Consider the following 20,106-nt stretch of genomic DNA (forward strand, 5'->3'; position numbering starts at 1 on the left):
AGTATTCATAATAGCCAATAGTTTCCAAGATCTGGAAGCAAACTACGTGTCCATAGTCAGATGAATGGATAAAGGAAATGTGGTACATACACACAACAGAATACTATTCAGCCATTAAAAAGAATGAGATCCAGTCATTTGCAACAACATGGATGGAAGTGGAGGTCATTATACTAAGTGAAATAAGCTAAGCACAGAAAGACAAACTTCTTATATTCTCACTTATTTGTGGTAAAAATTAAAACAATTAAATCCATGAAGATAGAGATAGAATGATGGCTATCAAAGGCTGGGAAGGGTAGTGGGTGGGGGCTGGGGAGTGAGGATGGTTAATGCATACAAAATTAGAAAGAATAAGATCTAGTATTTGACAGTGCAACAGTGTGACTATAGTCAACAATAATTTATTATACGTTTAAAAATAGCTAAAAGAGTATAACTGGATTCTTTATAACACAAAGGATAAATACCCAAGGTGATGGATACTCCATTTACTCTGATGTGATTATTATGCATTGTATGCCTGTATCAAAATATCTCATGTACTGCATAAATATGTACAGGTACTTTGTACCCACATAAATGAAAAATTTTAAAAAGTTAAAAAATAATTAAATGCTGATCAGCCTCCCCTGAGTTGTATAATGTAATGGATTGTGCTGCATTGTAATTCCCTCTTTTCCTGTCTCCCTAGGTATTTGTGGAGAGAAGAGGACATTTTTTATTGTTAGAGTATCACATAGCACAATGATTGACACCCAGGGGCTCAATAAACACTTGTGTAATGTTGCATGAGCAAGAATCAAGAAAGTAAGATGAATATAGAATTCTTGCAGATGATAGAATACAGTGAATATTTGGACAGTATAGATAAAATAGTCATTTTCTTATGGAACAATGGATCAGTGTTTCAATGTATAAGAGATGACAGTTGTCCAGACTCCAAGCCCTAAAGCCACCTGTCACCAGGAAATAAGAAGGAGCCACAGCTTAATAGCAATGTCAAGTTCAGTTGATTCTGATTTGAAATGGGAGGCTGTCAGGTCACAGTGGAACATTTTGCTTCCGGTTGAATGAGTCTTTGAAAAGAAAATATCTTTTTTTTTCAAGGTATTTTAATTTGTTTTCTTTTCTAGACCAAAGTTAGGAATAAAATTAGAGAGTGATTGGAAAGTCACCTAAAGAAGTTTTCATCTTTTGGGTTATGACAAAGCCATAAGGGAATCATTTATGACTATGAAAAATAAAGCAATGATTTAGGTTACAGCAAAATACAATATGGTACTGATATGTCTTTTCACGTTTTATATGTTTAGTAAGCATTTTATATATAAATAGAGAATGAGTTACAATAGTGTTTGCAATAGCAAAGCAAATGTGTGTGTGTGTGTGTGTGTGTGTGTGTGGTTGTCAAAGCTAGTGAGCTATGGAATCACAAGATTCCTTCTGGAAGAGTAGAAGAGAGCTGAACTTAGGATTTAGGTTGACATTTCTCTCACTTATGATTTACCACGTATTTCTTTGCAGGCAATTTTTCATATGATCACTTGGAAAAAAGATATCTAAAATTCGGATTGTGTAATTAATATAAAAGGCAGGTGACTTTTGTTGTTGTTATTCTATGGATTGTGTTCTCAGTGGTTAAGTCATTCCATGGTTGTTACAACTCACTTTCCTCTTTGCCCAGTACTGCATCTGCTGATGCATGCTCCATGTCTGTGGCATATCCTGGAGTTGTTTTTCTACTGAGTGGAAGGTTTTTATGCATACACTCGTACCCTCTCATCTGGTCATCATTGTTTTCTGGGAAAGCATTTTTTATTTAGCAAGCTATAGCTATAGAATAGAGGGAGGACATCTGATCCCAACATAGATTAGACTTGATTTCTAATCTTGATTTCATTAACTGGATGCTCTCGACAATTGAGACATGAGAGGAATAGGTGAAGTCATATCCTTAGGTTTTGATGATATAAACTTTGCCTGTGAGTGAAGCCTGGGAGTAGCCGGGGATAAGAACATAAGTGATAGTGTTTTGGTATGGTCTCCAGCAATCCTGAAGATAGATATTGAGACTGGGAAGGCATTGGCTTCAGGTTTCCTTAAGTAATAGGCAATTCCCCAAAATAGCACCACAGAAGAAAGAGAGAGAAAACTCCAAGGTAATTAATCTACCAGAGCAATTTTTAAAAATTGCTTATGATTGTACTGTTTTACTCATCTAAATAGCCTATCTTTCTATCTAAGTAATTTACAGCTTTATGGAATTTAAAGAAAATAAATCTACTTATACTGTAGGAACACTGTTTAATGTCACACTGAGGAGAAACAAGTGCTTGACTACTCAGGATTAGACATGTTAGAGTAGTAAGGCAGCATTTATTGTATAATTTTATTCTTCCTATTCCTTCATATACTTTTTTCCTTTTCTTTGCTAAAATAAATAAGGCTTTTCTTACAATCTGACCCCACCTGTCAGTTGTATAAAATAAGACTTTGCATCAAATTTAGCTCTCTGGCAGTTAAGTCAAATAAAGGCTGGAACATGGCATGTCCTGCTATCCTACACATAGTAGGAAATCTTCTGCATTAGTAATGTTGGGAGCTTAGACAAAATAAAATACATATTTTCCCTTTGTTTTAATAGAATACAGTAGTAATCTGTGAGTTGGAAGGAATACATCAAACTGCCGAGCTATAAAAAAATAATCTAAAGAAGAATTCTAGATTTCTGAAACCAATTTAAGAAAGTTTTGGCCACTAGCCTGATTTAATGTGACAGAGATGGACAAGAGAACAGTTTCTCTCCTGAACTTGGCAATGCACAAGACATTCTCTTCTTATCGGGGCAGCATTATTGAGAGATCCAAGTGTGTCTTGAGGATGTTAGCTGAGATTGACTCTGGCAGGCAGCCCCAGAAAACTTAGGCAGAATGCTTTCATTCAGAAAGGACCTTAAAGCATTTGTGACATGGTTGGAATGTTAAACTCCGTCATAGACGAGGAGATCTGGGAGTAGTGACTATTTAAAACCTTCACAGTCACACTCAGGTAGATGCCTGTCTAGATCGGGTAATTCAATTCTCCTGACAGGTGTGAAGTGGTACTGGCCACTCTCAGAATGGCACTGATATCCTACGTTAAACCAGGGAGCCATTTATGGACTCATTTTAATTCAGTTTTGTGATTACTTTGCTCTAATATATTTAAATCCATACATTTTGATAGTGAAAGAGTTCAAGGTGTAGGTGCAAAGAAGCCTGAACATAATAGGTTAATGACACCAGCTCTGAGGTACAAAATCAGTTGCTTGAGAGCGCAAGTCTCTAAACCATTAATTCTAATTCTACAGTCCATTCTAATTCTACAGTCAACCATTCTACAGACCATTCTACAGAATTCTACAGAAACCATTCTAATTCTACAGTCAACCTCAGGACTGCTGTGAGGCTCTTTGGGTAAAGCCAATCACTTTTTCAATCACCAAAAGGATTTTTCAGGTACCTTGATAGGTTTGGTGTTCTGCATGAATGGTAAAACTAATTTTTTAAATGTGATTTAAAAGAAAAAAAATGGCCCTTTAGTGAAATACTCTTAGAGGTATGTCATAGCTGAGAGATTTCCTTTATTGAGTTCCGAGCAATTTCTGCTAAGTACCTTTAGGAATCCATTCACTTTGAGCCCTTCTCTTTGGTCTTGGCAGTTGTCCGCATAGGTATGTTAAAAATTATGTTACCTGGCCGGGCGCTGTGGCTCAATGCCTGTAATCCTAGCCCTTTGGGAGGCTGAGGCTGGTGGATCACGAGGTCAGGAGATCAAGAACATCCTGGCTAACACGGTGAAACTCTGTCTCTACTAAAAATACAAAAAATTAGCCGGGTGTGGTGGTGGGCACCTATAGTCCCAGCTACTCAGGAGGCTGAGGCAGAAGAATTGCTTGAACCAGGGAGGCGGAGGTTGCAGTGAGCTGAGATTGCGCCACTGCACTCCAGCCTGGGCAACAGAGCAAGACTCCATCTAAAACAAAACAAAACAAAACAAAAACAAAAACAAAAAAACAAATTTGTGTTGGCTATTCTGGGTCTTTTGACTCTCCATATGAACTTCAGAATAAATTTGTTGATATCTACAAAAGAACTTGCTACAATTTTGATTGGGCTAGCATTGAATCTATAGATCCAGTTGGGAAGAACTAACATCTTGACAATATTGAATCTGCCTACCCATGTATGTGGAATATCTCTCCATTAATTTAGTTATTTGATTTTGTTCATGAGGGTTTTGTAGTTTTCCTTATACAGATCTTGTACACAGTTTGTTAGATTTATGCCTGTTTGATAATGTAACCAGTATTTTTACTTAATTTTTAGTTTTTAATAATTATTTGATTTTTAATTTTGTTTGTTGTTGTTTCTTGTGGTTGTACATCTATGTCTTAGTCCTGAAAGATAACTTATTCCATTCTTCGCTGTCTGGCTTGTTTTGTTTTGTATTGGTTATGTTTGTTTAGAGAGTCTTCATGATTTCCTGTTGAACTTCTTGTATTTTTTTCCACTGGGTTACTGTCTGCTTTCCAGCATTGCATTGAGCCTAAAGTCCAGATTTGCCTCACCTCTAGCAAACACAGTGCTGACTATCCAGAATCGGGGAGGTCCCAAAGGGGATATACTGGCAGTGTGGAACGACTGTCCAGGGGTTCCTGGCCAGGTGCACTGTGGAATGTACCTCCTAAGATGTGGTGCTTCCGAACAGCCACTCTGATTTGGTGTCTCCTTTGGTTGAGTTACAGATCAGAGTTTTCAGGGCTGGGGATGATAGTCCCACCTTCCATCTCTGTTTCTGGCTATCCTCAGGGTTATGTTTCCCTTTAGGCACTCGTAATATTTCCTGTGGGTATGAGCATGCACAGGTCTTCTGCCAAAGATCCCAAGATGGTGGGAAACCTGGTTGTCCACCTTGATCTCACTTTTTGCAGTGTAGAAGCTGAGTTGAAGGAAATTTTCTGTATGCTTGGTGCCAGGGGGATTGGACAGAGGGGCATCACAGATATGAAAATCCCATTCTCTTATCATCTGCTTAGAGGTTTTTTTTTTAAATTTTCTGTGGCCCTGGGAACTGACTCATCATATTTGAGTTGTGGAGGTATTGCCAGTGATAATCTCAGCGCTGTATATTTGTTTTCTGTGAGGGGGAATGAAGCCTGCTTGTTTCTACAGTGCCATTTTGGAAGTGGAAGTCAATACGTCAGTATTGTATTTTTAACTTCAAATTCCACTTGTTCGTTGCTGGTATATAAGAAAGTGATTTACTTTTGTATGTTAACTTTGTATGCTGCAAACTTGCTACAATCATTTATAAGTTCCAGGAGATTTTTGTTGAATATTTCAAGAAAGTTTTATTTCTTTTTTCCTAATCTGTTTACCTTTTCTTTCCTTTCCTGTCTTATCGCATTGGCTAGGAATTCTAGTACAAGGTTGAAAAACAGTGATGAAAGGGAATATTTTTGCTATGTTCCTCATCTTAGTGGAAACACTTCAAGTTTCTCACTATTAAGTATGGTGTTAGCTGTAGGATTTTTTATAGATGCTCTTTATCAATTTGGAGAAGTTCTCTTTATTCCTAGTTTACTGAAAGTTTTGAAAACATTTGAAAAATTCTCACACTTGTCAGCCCTGAGCATCCAGCAATTTGTCAATTACTCAATGAGTGACTTTGTTAGTTAGAACATGATTTCTGTGTTTTTTTTTCATGGTGGCATTCTCTATCAAAACTTTGTTGCTTTGAATCACAGAAATTCATTTCAGAATGACTTAAATACAAATTAAATAAAAGCAACACTCTTATAGTAGTTTATGGAATACAAAGAAATATTGAAATATAAGGCCACAGTAATATTTCATTAGTCCAGATGCTCTTGGATTTTCATTCTAATACTGGGCTCATCTCCCAACTCCCAACTTTAAAATGCTGTCTCATTTTAAAGATCTAAACAGATTCCCACTGGCTTCTGACAAGCCAATAAATTATCTCTTTGGTCAGGTTATAACTTGGTCCAGTAATATATGACCAGAGATGGAGCAGAGTCGTACAGTACAAACATGCATAACTTAAGCAACCACTGTCTGTGGGAGAGCAAACCTTCTCATGATAAATATGTGGCAAGGAGGAGTACCTTATATTTGTGGCAAGCTGACATTGCTGCCTTGTGACTGTAACTAGGGCCCACTTAGCCTGACATTAATACATCCTGATTCAGTATGCCTACAATAGAGTAGCTGCTTTCATTAGCTCTTACTATCACTTGTGCATTAGGGACTTAGTTTGGAGATAGCATTCTCCAAAAAAAAAAAAAAAAAAAAAAAAAAAAAAAGAGGTTTGATATTTATACTGGGTAACTGGCAAACACTCATTGTTAGCAGATGAAAGTTGTTTTTAACTGATGTGCTTGCTTTCTGTATCAGATAGGAAAATTAGTGGCCTTAGACTTCTCTTTCAAATTTAATATACAGAGTGCTTGATGTATGGAACAAGTTCTTATTTTCCACAAGCAAAAGCCTGTATTTTATGTAAAACCTCATTTTAAATGAGGTTCTGCAATCAGTGGTGAAATGTCTTCTTGTAGTTCATGTTCATTTAATGTTGTTACAGAAGCACTCTAGAACATATAAATGAGGAAAAAGACTTGGTGATTCAAATTGGATTGAAGAGATGTCACCCCTACAGAAGAAATGACCAGAGCTTGAGAGGTATTGTAAGGAACGACACTTTCTTCTCCCTTATTCAAAGACTAGATTCTAAATCATCATATTAATTTATCATGTAAGCAGGATATTTTAGCACACTTTCAGCTTTAACCAGCATTGTAATTCCTGTCACCGTTATGATGTGGTTCTCTATGATGTATAGAAATGGATATCAAATAGGAACACAGAGCGAACGGTTTCAACCTACGCTGACTGGATTACATAACTCTGTTGAGGGAGAGGACCAAGTTGTTGGCTTAGTTGAAAGGCCCTGGAGGGCCTGATGTCAGTAAGACCAGATTCTAGAGTGTAAAGCAAATACATCTTACGAGAAATACCTTTCCTAACAACGAGATAGATTATTTTTCAGAGCAGTGAGGGAAGTGTGTTCTACCACGAATCCAAATGTGTTTCCTCTCCTAACTTTTCCCTTCTGCTTCTCTGTCTTCCTTGCTATAGCTTGTCACAAATATTAAGAGCCAAAAGTCAACTTTTAAAGTGTGAGGACTTTTGGATCACGGTAGCAGCTGAAGATCCTCACAGAAATTTACTTTGTGTGGCGTTCTTCTGAAATATATAGCCTTAGTTATTACCCTATGTCATATATCATGGCTTTTAAGGACTAAATGATTTGTCCTTTCAGTACTTTTCTGACAACATTTCTACTCTCTCCCTCACTCACCCGACTTCAAGCATGTTCATCAAACATCTCAAGTACATTCCCAACTCAGGGCCAGTGGACTTACTATTTCCTGGCCTAGAAAGTTCTTTATGTAATTGGAAGACTTGGCCCCTCATTCTGTTCAGCTTTTTACCATCCTGCCAAGACCACAATATATAAAATGGCAGCCCTGTCATTTCTATTCTCTTCCTCTGGTTGTTTTTCTTTATTTTTTATTTCAAGAACATTTTAAATTTATTTTTTATTTTGTGGAGGCAGCATCTTGCTCTGTAATCAGGCTGAAGTGCAGTGGGGTGATCAAAGCTCACTGTAATCTCAAACTCTTGGCCTCAAGTGATCCTCTCACCTCAGCCTCCCAAGTACCTGCGACTGTGGGTGTGTGCAATCATGCCCAGCTAATTAAATATTTTTTTTGTAGAGATGGAGTCTCACTGTGTTGACCAGACTGGTCTCAAATTCCTGGCCTCAAGCTATCTTTCTGCCATGGCCTTCTAAAGTGCTGGGAATAAAAGTGTAAGCCACTGTGCCTGGCCCATAAAGTTATTAAATATTTATTTTTGTAGTTGTCTATCTCCCATTAGGAAAATATAAGGACCTATAAGGGCAAAGGATTTGTCAGTTTGGTCCAGTATTACATGCCCAGTCCTAGAACAATGCCTGGCACATGGTAGCTTCTCAATAAATACACATTGAATAAATGAATACATAGGCAAAATAAAATTATGAACATATTTTCACTTGTATCAGAAAATGCATTACATTTTCATTAGGTAGTGTAAGACATTACCTGTGTAATAAATTTTATTCACAGGTGTAAGATACTAGATTGTACCACATTTCAATTGAATTACTTAATGAGTAGAGTAACTTAATGTTGTCCTTCATTAGGTATCTATTTGCAAAATCTGCCAATATTATTTTCTGCAATTTTTCACTTTGGATTGTAGCAAGGATTCCAAACTCAATATATCACCTTATTCTATGAATGTATCACAATTTTTATTTTGTTTTCAGGTCATTAATTAAGTAAACAAAAGAGGAGGGGACAAAGTACATTCTGTTCTCACATGCAAAGTTGCAATTTTATTTGAAACCAATGATAAAGAAATTTTACTTTTCAATTTAGAGTACCCTTAAAAATGATAGAGAACACAAAGTAGTTCTATATAAGCCACTCTCAGAAAATTATACTTTAAGCACTTGAATTTAAAACAGATGATGAGTGTGAATGATTTGCTATAGAAGAAAAATTAATGAGAAATGTGAAGTAGGCATGGTTGTCTTTATGACTGTCCCTATATTTAGGTTTTTCCCATGCGTAGGACGCCACATTTCTGATGGTTTATTTCTCAATGTTTACAGTTGCCACATCACTCCCATACCCACCTTTTTTGATATTTCCTTTCGCTGGAACTTCATTCTTTTAGAATCTAGAGAACTTATAATAATAAAATACAAGTACTGACATTAATAACATTCTAAAATAATTCAGATAATTATTAACTCATATCTGTTCAGATAGGTCAGATGATTAATAATTACTTTGATAAACCATTTTTTTTTTTTTTTTTTTGCTGCTAAACTAATGTACTAATGAGACAAGACTTAAAGTCTGCAATCTAGTTCTGCTGGTGGTCTGTCTTTGGCATTACTGGTACTCAGAAGTATTTACTGAGTGATTAATAATGACTATTGTGGCATTAGCTATCCAGTCATAGTAAGGATGTAATCATAACATACACCTAAGGAGGCTTTGGTCAGGTAATAGATACTGGGAAGAATTAGGACTTATGAAACCAGTAGGAAGACACCATATGACAGATCAAATAACATTTCTACTTCTTTCAAATGAAAAATGATCATTTACTGTGTTACCATGCATTCTTTTTCAGAAAGGAAATCAATTTATTATTGTCTGGCATAGAATTGAGTTTAGGTAAGGGGATAGTTTTCAGTTCTGATTCATCAATATTCAGGGGAAAAGTTGAACAATAGCAGTGATAATTTTTATAGAGCTTTTAGCTTTACATCAATATTCATCTCTGTACTGTCTTAAGTCTCAAGGATTTTAGCTGAGGAGTAACTGTATCCACTGCTGATGTCCAGATGGAGCTAATGAATAGAAAGGGCAGCTACTAGAATAAATTTATACATAGGGCAAAATTGCCCCATTAGTGAAGTAGTATATGATTGTCATTAATATTTGTCTCCTTGTTCAGTCTTCCTATGGCTATGACTAAGTCCAACAAGAGCTAGCTTCATATCTTCTGCTGATTCAGAATACATACTTGGACATTGATTTTATTTCTGAACTTCTTCTTGCTTCTTACTCGTCAAGATAAAGGTAATATCTTTTTGGTATATTTTAGCCTTCTTCTGAAGAAATAAAAATTAAGTAGCATAATGATCAAAACAAGGGTAATTTGATTAAAAATTTAAATTCACAGATAAATTTAAGTCATATTACATAGAATGGGAAAATCCTTTTATAAATAGTGTAGTTAGTTGACATGATCTAAATGTGTTTTTATATCATTTTAGAAGTAGAAAACAAACATGGATTTTACATACACTAGTGTGGGATATTAAGTATCCCTAACATCAAATTGATGTGTTAGCAGTGCTATGGTTAGAAATCATAATCCAATTCTATTGCACTGGCTCCATAGTTTGTAGAATTTTAACAGTGGAAGATGATGATATGGGAGATCTGTAATGTATTACATCAAGATGCTCAACTGGGACAGCCCCTAAAACAGTGATTGATGACAGTAAGGGTTTTATAATATTAGTTTAAAAAACTTCTTATTATAATTAATATTTCAATGTTTTTCATCATTCTTTCAACCATAATTTTCAGTGTGAATAATAATCTATCAATTAGATGCCCATTTATTTACTACACACTCTTCTTTTAAGAAATATTAAATTCCTGCCAATATTTTAAATCTATTTTATTGGTACATTTGCCCATTTCCTATTAGATTTGGGAGCAGTTGCTTATATTTTAAAGATGTTAATAACTCTGTGTCACATTGTAAATGCACTTTCAGTTTTAATTGTTCACAAAAGTTTTTGCCTTTAATCTTTATGTAGTTAAATGTATCCTCTTTCATTTTCTTTCTTCTTTATAAATTTAGGGTTTGACAATATGATTTTTAAAAGTCTTTTCCATCTCAATATATTTTTAAAAAGTTTAAATTTATTTTTTATTCCTTTTTAAACATTGAAATATTTTTATTTGGGTTAGCAATCATATTATTATTTTGAACTCCATGTATGTAAAATAAGCCATTTTCCATATATTAACTTTTCTGATACTAGCATTATATTTTATTTTTTTCTGATATTGATATGACAGCAAGGATTTTGGTTTTTTTCTCTGACAAACTTCTTTTGTAGTTTTTACTCATTCTACTAATTATTTCTAGGGTTTGTTTAAAATGAACTTTCTGGTATATGTTCTTTATTTTCATGTTTATTTTGAGCCAACTTAATGTCTTTGACATTAAGAAAGCTATCTGGCAAGTTAATACAAATTTTTGTAACTATTTAGTCTTACCATTTTTATGTTGTTATATGCTTTCTGTTTTGGGGAGGTTAGCTGTCACCTTTTTTTATTCTGTATATTTATATTAATATATTTTCTCTGTACTTTTTCTTCTTTAGTGTTTGGATATGTATTCCCTATTTTTAATTCCGTTGGTGCCGACTGATGGCGCATATGTGCCAGACTGATGGCACATCGCTCAATCTGTTATGCAAACACATTTGGTTTGGATTCCACATACTGACTTACAGAAAACTTTAATTCATGGTTAGATTAAGAGCTTTAACATCCAAAATCTAAACTTATTAATTCTCAAGAAATTGGAAAGATGACAAAACTGGGCCTGCATCCTGCACATCAGCAATCCACGGGAGCTGATCCCATGCTCTGAGCATATACACTTTCCACATTGTCAAGGTTTTAACAACTCTTCATTGTCACTGTGGTTAAGTCAATTGCCATGTACCATCACACTCGGACTGTTCCTTTTCTTGCTTATTTCACCCATTTGAGTTATTGTCCTGGCCCGTTGAGGTATTTAAATTGATGATGCCTAGACTAGAAGTTTATGTTTTCAATCTTTATTCCTCTATTTATCAGAGTCCAAAGTAAAGCAGTATCTTCTTATGCCTAAGTCTTTGGGACAAAACGAGTAATAGAAGCTATTATTTTTGGATGCAAATATGACCCAATGCATGTACTCCTATGTGTTTCACAGCAGCTTCCCAGCAAGCTTATCGTTCTTTTATTTTTCATATGAAGCACTGAGGTGTAATGCATCTTTAAGATTTATTCATTTAAGTGTACAGTTTGATGATGACTGTTAAATGTATACAATCACATAACTGTCACAATCAAGGCATAGACAATTCTACCTTCTAAAAAAGTTATCTAATGCCCCTATGGAGTCAATCTGTTCTGCCTACCCCTAGTCAATGGCAACTATTGATGTGCTTTCTGTTCCTTTAGTTTTGCTTTTTCTAGAAGGTCGTATAATCCCAATATGATAGTGCATATTTTTGTTTGTCTTTCATCATTTAGCATTGTGTGACTCATCCATGTTGTTACATGTATCAGCGGTTTATTCCTTTTTACTGCTGAATAGCATTCCATTGTATGAAACAAACACTTAGTTTATCCCTTCATCAGTGAGGAACATTTGGATTGTTTTGAATTTTGACCATTAGAAATTAAACTGCTCTGAACATTCATATAGCAATCTTTGTGTGGACGTATGTTCTCATTTTTCTTAGGCAAATATCTAAGAACAAAATTGCTGGCTCATAGCTTTATAGGAAATTGCAAAAATGTGTATTTTAAAGTGGCTTATCATGTTGCATTCTTATCAACAGTTTATGAGATTTTTCATTGCTCTAGTGGGTATGAAGTGGTGTCTCATGGTGATTTTTATTGGCATTACCCTGATGAATAATGATAATGAGCACTCTTTGATGTGGGAATTGGTCATCTGCATATCTTTTTTGGTGAAGAGTGTTCATTTTTATTATGGGTTTTTTGTTAATGCTATTGCTATGTATTTTGTAAATACTTTCTCCCCCTCAGTCTGTCACTTATCTTTTCATTTTCTAAGAGAGTGTCTTTTGCAGAGAAGAAGTTCTAATGAAGTCCAATTCATCGATGTTTCTCTTTTATGATTTTTGCTTATCGTGCTCTAAGAAGTTTATGATTACCCTAAGAAACCAAAGACGTTTTATATTTCCTTCTAGAAGTTTTGTAGATTTAGCTTTTTAAATTAGCACTATGTTTTATTTCACATTAATATTTGTTTGTATTATGAAGTAGGATTGAAATCCATTTCCTTTTCATATGGGTATTTGGATTTTCCTGCATAATTATTAAAGAGAATGTATTTTCTCTACTAAATGCTTGGCATTATTGTCAAATACTGATTGTACTAGTCACAGTTCTCCACAGGGACAGAACCAATGGGATATATGTATATATTAAAGGGAGATTATTAGTGAGAATTGGCTCATGTGATTACAAGGTGAAGTCCCATAATAGACTGTCTGCAAGTTGGGGAAAGAAAAGAGTGGCTCACTCCAAGTCCAAATGCCTCAAAACCAGGGAAGCCAACAGCACAACCTTTAGTCTGCTGCTGAAGGCCCAAGAGCCTAGGGAAGCCACCGGTGCAAGTCGCAGAGTCCAAAGACTGAAGAACCTGGAGTCTGATGTTCAAGGGCAGGAGAAGTGGAAGCAAGCATCCACCATGGGAAAAGGAAGGAAGCCAGGAGACTTGGCAAGCAATACTATCCCATCTTCTTCCACCTGCTCTGCTGGCTGGCGACCCATTGGATGATGCCCACCCACTTTGAGGGTGGGTCTTCTTCTCCCAGTGCACCACCTCAAATGTCAATATTCTCCGGCAATGGTCTCACAAACACACCCAGAAACAACACATTACCAACCATCTAGGCATCCCTCAGTTCAATCAAGTTGACACTTAATATTAAACATCACACCAATTTACCTGATATTTGTAAGCCTACTTTTCGGAATACTTATTTTGTTCTCTTGAGCTATGTAATTATTTTTAAGCCAACACCTCATTATTTTGATATCTGAAACTTTATAGTAAATAAAATCAGTTAATATAAGGCCTGATATCTTTGTTTTCTTTTTGAAATTTCATATCATTTTGGCTATTCCAGGTTGTTTGCTTTTCTAAATTAATTTTTAGATTTAGCTTTTCAACTTTTATTTATTCAGAAACTGCTACTTTCTTGATGAGGATGACTTTGAATCTGCAGATAAATTTTGGATAATTGACATATTAACAATATTGAATCTCTTGACCATAAACGTGATTATATCTCCATTATTTTAGGTCTTTCTTAACTTTTTTCAGCTTATTTTATAGTTTTTAGTATTCTATGGCGGTTTCGTAAAGGCTATATTATCTTGTGCTCATTCAAATACTTATCTAATATTACTCTCCACTTACAGTCACTATTTTCCAAAGAAAACACTGTTTCTCTGATTCTTTTAAATATTGTGATTTTTTTGGGGGGTCCATGGGAAGGAGTTAGTACCCCTATGGGCAGGGGATGGTGATGAGAAAAGGCATGATGTAGAAGACATGTTGAAAATAGTGCTGATAAGATTTAGTGATGGATAGGGTCTATAAATTAGCAAAGAATAAAGATTTTGTTTTAAGGAACTGTTCATTGTTTACTGAGATGGATGCCTTTTATATGCCAGTCAGGCTGTTGTAACAGATAAACTTTTCTAGCTATTTTAAAACATGAACTGATTTGAAACGGGGAAGTGTGTGCTTGTGGGCTGCAGGCTAAGCTTTGGGGATTGACTCTTTTGAACTCTGTGCTACAGCAGGAATTAGAGAAGCCACTGTCCCCACTGCTGGCTCTGTTTTCAGGATTACCCCACCTTAGCTTAATCTGAATGTCAGAAAATGTGTGCCAAAACTGTCAACTCTGGGGACATACTGTGCCTGCTAGATTTGCACCAACAAAACGTGAGAAGTCTGCCATAGCCTTTTCCCCTGGTTAACTCAGTTTTCAATTCATGACTTGTGCAAGAATTACTGAGTGTCACTACTTATACCACTCCCAGAACCCTATCTCAGGGCAGTCTGGGAAATGCAGCTTTTAACTTACCAACTTTTGCACTATAAGCTTACATATTACACTGTCTTCAAAAGAGATTTAGCTGGTGTCTTAGTCTGTTTGTGTGGCTATAAAGGAGTACCTGAGGCTGAGTAACTTACAAAGAAAAGAGCTTTATTCGGCTCATGGTTCTGCAGGCTGTACAGGAAGCAAAGCACCAACATCTGCTTCTGATGAGGGTCTGAAGCTACTTCCACTCATAGTAGAAGCAAAGGGGACCAGTGTGTGGAGATCACATTGGGAGAGAAGCAGCAGAGAGGGTGGGTGAGGTGCCAGGCTGTTTTTAACAACCATTTCTCACAGGAGCTAATAGAGCGAGAACGTACTCTTTACTGCAAGGACAGCAGGATGCCATTCATGAGAGATCCAAGACCCCCATGACCCAAAAATCTCCCATTAGGCCCCACCTTCAACACTGAGGATCACATTTTAAAATGAGATTTTGGGGGATCAAACAAACCATATCCAAACTGCACAGCAGCTGGGCTCCAAGTGGGAGAAGTCAGTATGCATAGAATTTGCTAAACTGCTTCACATCAACTTTGATACCAGAAAAATTCTTCACTGATATGTGAAGACAGTTTGTCTAGTAGCAGAATTCCTGGAAATAAAATGCCATTGAATTTTTTGAGTGTAATCCCATCCTCCAAATACCTAGTTATTGCAGAGAGCTCTTCTGGATCAAGAAAATGAGATTAATGTGGTGTCCCAGTTGGTATTGACTCATTTACTAAGCTTAGTGAAGTTTAACTCACCTGGGGCAAATGTCAAGGCCATTTCATTTGAGAAGCTTTTTGAAAGGCCTTTTGAGTTGAGGGAATTATATTTTTTTCAGAAATGAGCTGTTTATTATTCCAAATCTGTCAATACAATGGATCCTATGAATTACTATTAGAACGTGCCCATTTCTTATTTCTTGCTAAACTTATAAGAAATTTTTCAACATTCACACCTTTCAGAATTACTGCTTTCTAAATGGACAATGGATGCTTTTTCTATTCTTTTAAATCTTTCAGTTCTGCCATGATCTAGGTGTTTATGTTTGGGAAAGTTATTTTTTCTCTTTCAGTCTTGTTTTCCTCATGGAAGAAGCACCATCCATCTCATAGGATAATTGCAAGAACTAAGTGAGATGTTATATAAACAATGTACACAATAAGTGTTTGTTTCCTATTCCTTTCTCTCTCCCTTTCTTGCTTTTCCTCTCCTCCCGACTTCTTCTATAAATTTTGATCAGGCTTTTCCTGTATCTGCTAGTGCTATCTTTCCTCTTTAGAATCAGGAGGAGTGGGATTTCTTATACTGAGTCCAGACAGCATCTTTTCTCCTTTCTTAAAGGATAGAGAAGGTGACCTGCTTCCTAATATCTGATTTAAGATGCTGATCCTCAAAGAAACTCTGAAAAAGCAATTTCAATTTCTTATGCTGAGTTTCAGAGGTTGGTTGCATGCCTATTTTTGTTAGTTTGTAAAAGGAGGTAAGACTCTGAACAGATTGAGAATTAGAGGTTCTGAAGGCTTTAAAAAGGAAAAAAACTCTTATTTTTGTAGGGGAGTTAAAAGCTGATTTTAAAACTTAAAATAAGCCTCATATTTCTGGGGGCTCATTCTGCATCTTTTGATGACCAATATGTGCAGTCTTAAAGTGTGTGCCACATTTATCTCAGCCTTTGTGTTCTCTCCTCACAGCTGTCAGTGGCACTGTGTGTGGGCTGATCTGTGGGCACGATGCTCTCGGGTAGGCACTGTCTGTGCCCTTAAATGCAGGTGGCACTCAGGGGATGAAGCAGGCACTTGCTTTTTCTCTTTCCTCCCACCTTTCCCTCTAATAAAAATTCATTCTCAGTATCTACAACATCATGGGAAAGTTAATTATACTGTGCCTCCATTCTCTTCCTTTACAAAGAAAATAAACATTTATATGGAGGTGATGCGAGTAAATAATTTAGAGTCACGAACCGTGAAGGAAAGGAAGCTTGATGAAGTACACAAACCTGGAATGAATTGAAGCTTGAAAATTCATTGGTAAAGAAGAATGGAAATGCCTCTGAAAGGCCTTTCGAAGAGCAAATTCACAATCCTGGATGTTTTCTACTGCAGACTTTATTTGAGAGTTGTTTCTATGGTTTGAATGTCCCCTTCAAAACTCACATAGAAATTTAATTGCCATTGTAACATTGTTGAGAACTGGAGCCTTTTAGAGCTGATTAGGTCATGAGGGCTCCACCCTCATGAATGTATTAATGTCATTATGGAGGGACTGTGTTAGCTATAGCAGGAGTGGGCTTTTGATTATTAGTTCGTTCTCTCCATAGTTAACATTCACTTAGACTTTCAGCATTATTTTATCTCCCAGGGAGATGAGCCAGAATTGCATTGATTTATATATTTGTTGGTAGCAGTTTAGGTCCTTCAGGAAGTGAACACCATGATGGAATTAGAAGTGAAAGAGACTTATTGGAGGACACACCTGTGAATGACAATGGGTAGGGGGAGCAGGGACAGGCAAGGAGAGGCTTTACATTGCAGTGCATGTCTCACACCTGTGGAAAGAGAGGGAGACAGAAGACTGATTTGGTTGGAAGAGCTGAAGACTGCAGTGTTCCTTGGGAAAGACTTGGTGAAGCTAATGGGATGTTCAAAGCAAAGGTTGTCTATTGAAGGAATCCTGCATTGGGCAGGCATGGCCTGGCTCCAGTACCCACTCTGTGCTCAGGTGTTGGCCAGGGGAAGTCCGGGAACAGTGCTGAAGTTGATCTCGAAGATGGTGGATCTGGAACTGTTGGCTCACCACGCTCTGTAGCAGGTCCTCTCTTGGCCAAGCTGGTCAGTGCACATCTGTGGCTACCACACTATTATTATATGTTGGCCACTGTGTTAGTTAAGCTGCTATAACAAAAACTGGGTAGTTTATAAACAACAGAAGTCTATTTCTCATAGCCATATAGGCTGAGAAGTGCAAGATCAAGGCTGATTCAGTGTCTGGTGAGGGCCTATTTTTTGGGTCTTAGACAATGCCTGCTTGCTATGTCCTCACCTGTCGGAAGGAACAAAGGATGTCTCTTGGGCTGCTTTTATAAGGGTACTGATCCCATTCATGAAGGCTCTCCCCGCATGACCTAATCACCTTCCCCAAACTTAGCCTCCTAAACCATCACTTTGGGGTTAGGAGTCTAACATATAACGTCTGCGGAGGACACAAATATTCAGATCACAGCAACCACTATTTAAATTCTGGCAACTTTGTCCCTTTCTTAAGCATTTTCAAAGTAGTCTTTTTGTTCCTGTATCAAGGTCTGGAAGTTTTAGAAAATATTTCTTAAACCGCATGCATTTATTGCTCTGTAACTGGCGTCTATACTCAGATGACTCTGCTCATTTGGGCTGACTGTTTCCATGAGATGTGGGACTTAAAGAAATTTGTCTGAGAGTCGTGACTGATCTCTGTTCTATGGCTGAGTCTGTGCAAAATATGTACTATTTCTGATACTTTTTGCTAGTGTTTTTCTTTTTGCTTTTCTTTTTTTGTTTGAGATGGAGTCCGACTCTGTCGCCCAGGCTGGAGCTTAGTGGTGCGATATTGGCTCACTGCAAGTCCCTTCCCAGGTTCACACCATTCTCCTGCCTCAGCCTCCCGAGTAGCTGGGGCTACAGGTACCTGCCACCACGCCTGGCTAATTTTTTTGTATTTTTAGTAGAGACAAGGTTTCACCATGTTAGCCAGGATGGTCTCCATCTCCTGACCTCATGATCTGCCCGCCTCGGCCTCCCAAAGTGCTGGGATTACAGGTGTGAGCCACTGCGCCTGGCCTTGCTAGCGATTTCTTAAACATCTTCCTCAAAATGTGTCACACATGGTTTATCAAGTTTATCCTTTTCCCTAAGGTAAAGGCAAGTTGTTAGGAAGTGCACCCTCTATCTACCTTGAGCCTATTTGGGAGGAGGTGTACTGGGGCAAGGAGGGAATGTTGGCTATGAGTGGAAGGAAGATTGATGGTTTTTCTATTTACAAGCCCAGTCACCTCCCCAAGATAATGATAGCAGCATTACAGTTCTAACATAATTCCATCGGGAAGAAGTGTCTAAAACCTTACAGACACAGCTCTAAATCCAAGCACCCATCGGGCCTGCATGTCTGAGGGAGATGCTTAACCTGCAGACAATTATAGCATTTCACCAGCTTCTAAAATACAATCCATCAGTCAATCCAGACAGCAAGGCAGAAACAAGTTGCCCTGGAGTAACTCTGGGGCTTTGCTTACTTCTTCTTCCAAGGACTCATCAGAACAGGATATTTTCACTCTGAGGGGGAAGAACTGTGAAGAAGCTTTAGGAAGGCAATTGTTAACATTGACATGACACGTTTCTGGATTAAAAATAAGATATGTACTGTGGGTAGTTGGAAGAAAAGGAATTAGAGAAACTGACTTTGGTGTGACTGCTTTTAAGGAGCTCCCCCCGAGCCCAGCGTTTAGGATTTAGTCTCATATCCCATCCATACTTATCCCAGAGTCAAATCTGACTGTGCTTATTTGTGTGGACCTTTTGCTAAGGGTTTTCAACAAATGACTTGACCATTCCCTTCTGCAGAGGTAAGGATGCTTTCCAAAGATGAAAATGCTTGGGTTAAAATAAATCACTGTGAGCCTCAGGATGACTCGTGTCCTTACAATTGGTATTGGAAGGAGTACTGCTAATAAAAAATACTGATTCCAAAATGCTGTTTCAGAATGCAGAATCAGAAAATTAGTTGCTGCCACTACTAGTTTTTATCCATATTATTCCTTAAATTAGGCAACCACTGAGTCTATTAGGCAGGAGTCACACTGAAAACTACTTGTCAAAGAATTGTGTCAGGTTGGTGCCCAGGGCAAATGTTTACTGTTGTAACAATTCTGTCAAGAGCAAATTTGGGGCTGGACAGCACATTCACCGAAAAATTGTTGGTGCTCGATACTGGGCTGTGAGTATAGGTCTGTGTACTTAGGTTTACTCAGACATTCAGCTAATAGGAAGAAACTCGATGTAGTGCTATTTTCATCAGTGGCAGTGCTTGGGAGTTCATGTTCTGATTATGATCCCAGGCAGTCACTTAGCCTGCTTCTTAGTTGTCCATTTGGCATTGAAAATACACTACATCTATTATTTAACAAAGGAGATTCTTTTTAAAATTTTTTAAATTAAATTAATTAATTAATTAATTTTGAGACGGAGTCTTGCTCTGTCACCCAGGCTGGAGTGCAGTGGCATGATCTCGGCTCACTGCAACCTCCACCTCCCGGGTTCAAGCAATTCTCTGCCTCGGCCTCCAGAGTAGCTGGGATTACAGGCGCCCACAACCATGCCCAGCTAATTTTTGTATTTTTAGTAGAGACGGGGTTTCACTATCTTCCCCAGCGTGGTCTTGAACTCCTGATCTTGTGATTCACCCGCTTCTGCCTCCCAAAGTGCTGGGATTACAGACATGTAATCTGTAATCTGTAAC

The 20,106-nt window shown here is 37.3% G+C and overlaps 1 long non-coding RNA gene across 4 annotated transcripts in view; it reads left to right on the plus strand.

Moving 5' to 3' along the window:
- The first annotated feature begins 510 nt into the window (after positions 1–510).
- Positions 511–20,106, plus strand: part of LOC103884527 — a 114,617-nt gene continuing 95,021 nt past the window's right edge. The window contains exons 1-3 of one of the 4 annotated variants that reach the window (XR_001902693.3): positions 511–3,500; positions 6,649–6,746; positions 9,645–9,769. This is a non-coding gene — a long non-coding RNA (uncharacterized LOC103884527). The remainder of the gene's footprint in view (positions 3,501–6,648; positions 6,747–9,644; positions 9,770–20,106) is intronic. The other 3 variants (XR_001902689.3, XR_001902686.3, XR_004182747.1) reach the window with 3 other exon arrangements.

The sequence above is a fragment of the Papio anubis genome, chromosome 3 (genome assembly GCF_008728515.1).
Source record: "Papio anubis isolate 15944 chromosome 3, Panubis1.0, whole genome shotgun sequence".
Classification (NCBI taxonomy): Eukaryota; Metazoa; Chordata; class Mammalia; order Primates; family Cercopithecidae; genus Papio; species Papio anubis.